Source organism: Lissotriton helveticus, chromosome 1_2 (genome assembly GCF_964261635.1).
Source record: "Lissotriton helveticus chromosome 1_2, aLisHel1.1, whole genome shotgun sequence".
Taxonomy (NCBI): domain Eukaryota; kingdom Metazoa; phylum Chordata; class Amphibia; order Caudata; family Salamandridae; genus Lissotriton; species Lissotriton helveticus.
Genome location: NC_136058.1, coordinates 77,936,145 through 77,939,467, shown reverse-complemented (window position 1 = coordinate 77,939,467; position 3,323 = coordinate 77,936,145). Strand labels below are relative to the sequence as shown.

The 3,323-nt window shown below is 37.1% G+C and overlaps 1 long non-coding RNA gene across 1 annotated transcript; it reads right to left on the bottom strand.

Moving 5' to 3' along the window:
- Positions 1 to 380: 380 nt before the first annotated feature.
- LOC144798098 (uncharacterized) lies at positions 381 to 3,014 on the bottom strand. Its single transcript, XR_013603485.1, has 2 exons — positions 2,781 to 3,014; positions 381 to 2,368 (listed from the first exon to the last, which is right to left on the bottom strand). It is a non-coding gene; the product is annotated as an uncharacterized LOC144798098 (long non-coding RNA).
- Between the last annotated feature and the right edge of the window lie 309 nt (positions 3,015 to 3,323).

The following is a 3,323-nucleotide window of genomic DNA, read 5'->3' as shown; positions in this document are numbered from 1 at the left end:
TACATTTTACTTAAAGGTGTCTTACTGAAGAGCATGAAAATGAATCTTTGTTAAGCATCCCCAAATGTTAGAGACATTTTCACAGCTTTAGTTCACACATAAATGGACTGAAAGAGGCAAATTTACAACTATAGAGAAACAGAAATCGATTCTAAAATACAGGCTCTTGATGAAACTGTAAATACATCAGACATGATAATCAAAATATTGCTCTAATTTCTGGTGTGCCAACAGGGAGACTAAGAGACAACCAGACCCCTTCCTTTAGAGCTTCCAGTGTACCTTGGATGGGACTACTTTTGCAGGGAAAATGGTTGCCACTGAAGAGCAGATACATGCGATTTTCGATGGGAATCAAGTGAATCCAATAAAACCCCTGCTTCAAGGTGTATAGCAGTATTTATTTCTAAGACCTCTTAGGATCGAACAAAGAATGTTCAAACTGTGTTCAATTAAGTCTAAAATGAAGTGTACAATTCAATAGGACAACCATTACTGTAATTTGATCTTTCTTGCCACCTAGAATAATTTTTTATGGGATAAAACAGACCTGTCAGATTTTTGAAGCATGGTCCAAGTCACTAGTGATAAACATGTTACCATTTATTGTTGAAAAATTGCCTCCCCATTGTGCAAACTTCTCCAATTGATAGGTGAATGCACTAATGGACCCAACCCAAATGTTAACATTTGTTTATTTACATCTAATTTTCTTTATTTTAGAAAACAGTTTAAATAAGGCAAGTAAGCTGAATAACATTTTTTTAATTTTGCCATTTTGGTACTAAAAGGTCTCCAATACTTTGTTGCCTGTCCTGTACAGCTTTTAAAAAAAATAGGGCAATACCATTTTGTTTCCTACTAATCTATGTAGCTAAGAAGCTACAAATATGTTACAGTCAGCTAAAAAGGTATGTGTAAAATAACATTAAATAAAATGAAAATCCTAACTCCTAACAAACACTGAAGACAACAAACTAAGAAATTGTTTTATTAGTCATCCTATCAAGTCCTTTTATGTTTTCTTGAAGTGGTAATGGTTCGATTTCACAGGGGCATATTAAATAAGCTAAGAAATCATAAGGGGCTTGAAGGAGCAGTAAGCACCCCTCAGCATCAGACGGTGGTGGGGGCGGGGGGCGTGTGGGGAGAAGGAGGTGGGAGAGCCCCTCACAGGTGGAAATTGAAGATCAGTAGCTGAGACCATAAACAATTCGGAAAAAGAAAATGTTTTTTGGTTTACATTCCATATAATGGTGGTCACTGCTGATGTAACAGAGTGGAAAAGGGTACTCCATTTCCCACAAAACAGCCTATTACTCTTTTCTCATCCCGCTCCTCGTTCAAGAATAGATGTTAATGGAACGGTATACTTGTTACACCGAATTTTGTAAAGCAAACTTCATACCAGGTTTTTTTCATTTTTTTAAATGTAGCTTAAATATACTGCATTAAAAATCAGTGCTGCTCCTCTGACCACACAATATTAAAATGCCTTCCAAAGGTGGCAATGTATTACCTAGGGACAAGCATTTTATATTTATTTGACCCACCAAAAGACACTTTGGAACACAAACACTTGAGGGTAGCGAAAGGTGCAATGCATCAGAAAAGTCATCTATAACCAAGCGGTCTTGGTATGACCACTGAGCCAAATACAGCTGCTTGGATTTTCCAATGTGCTTTAAAAATAGTCACAAGTTCATAAATCAACTGTTGTATAAAGAGCATTAACAGGGAGGTGACAGATTTGGTAGGGATATTTTAAGATTTAAAAGAATTAGGACTAGGAAAGTTAGCATCACACAACACTAACATCTTGCCAAATTAATTTTGCATGTCACCGACATCGTGAAAGGTAAAGAAATCACAAACAGTGTGTTACTTGAAACCAGTTTGTAGTTTTGGGGAGAGGGGGAAACAATACACAATCCTTAATTTAAAAACAAAAAAGAAAATGAAGTGAAAGCTTTAGGGTACACACACTTTTCACACCTATATTTCAAGTTTGGAAACGCATATTTTCAAGCAGCAATACAAAAAAGTATCCATGAATAATGCATAATCTTTGAAAAATTATGAAAACATCCCTGCTACCATTACATTTCTAAATACAAAACGGACTACCATATTGTTGCTTCTGTGTAGCAAGAGAAGTCCGTTTTCAAAACAGATAAAATTCAGTCTTTTGGTGTGAATGGTATGAATGACAGTCTTAAATTTGTTATAGTTGTTTAGGATCCATAAGCATGCAAAGCCTTGTAGAGGAGAGCCCAACCAGGGCATCATGATTGACTTAAATTCCAAGTTAAGCTAAGGCTGGGAAAGCCTCTGGATCATCCACATCAGGAGCTGATGAAGCAGTCAACTGCAAAATAAAAAAGGAAAATATAAGATTCTGTGACATGCAAATAAATTACTCCCACTGAGTACACGTCTGTTAAACAGCAACAAGAAGCTTACGACAGTTACTTAAATTGGCAGTCATGTTTATGATTTTGTGAAAAGATTGTCACAGTGGATGGACCATCTCCAGTGTGTAAGGATCCTAGTTTTACTTTGACTTTTACAGACCGAAAACGAGTTTTCCATCTGCATATATTTTTTTAAGTGTTTAAATGGGAACTAACTGTGCTTCTTTTCAGTGACCTCTGTGAAGTCTTTCATAAATTCCAGGCAGCCAGCGGAGCAGATAGAAATCATGGAGAGAGAACACACAGGACGACATTTCCCTAAAAACAGCATTCGTCAACATACATTTGTAGTGTACTGTTATTTACCTTCGTGTGTATTGTGTTAAATCTGGGTACTTTATTTGCTAACAGATGACAGGTGTTTACCCAGCAAGATAGGAACTGGGCTTGCTCAAACAGAAACTAGAATCTGAATCTGCCCTTCCCTGTTCCTAAAGCAACAGCAACTAACAGAGGACTATCGTATCTATCTCCCCTATTTTGGCGGCCATTTTAGAGTGGTCTCGCCCTCTCTCTCTTTGGCGGCCATCATGGACTAGTCTTTCTCAATATATGACCATACCCTAAGAACTGGCCTCTTTAGACTAATCTCAACTACCAAGTGTCTGCCGTTTATTGCAGTATTCTACTTCTACGTGTACTTAATGCACTGACTGCTAACCTCATATTTCTGGCTGCTCACTAGTGTCATTTTTGACTCATGCTGTTTTTGTTTGCACATGTATTCTGTATATGTATTTTGGCCCGGTATATCATTAATACTATACTTCTAGGTGTATACTGTACATTATTATAAACTGCACCCATCTCACTTTTATTCGTGTATTGCACTGATCGCTACCTCACATA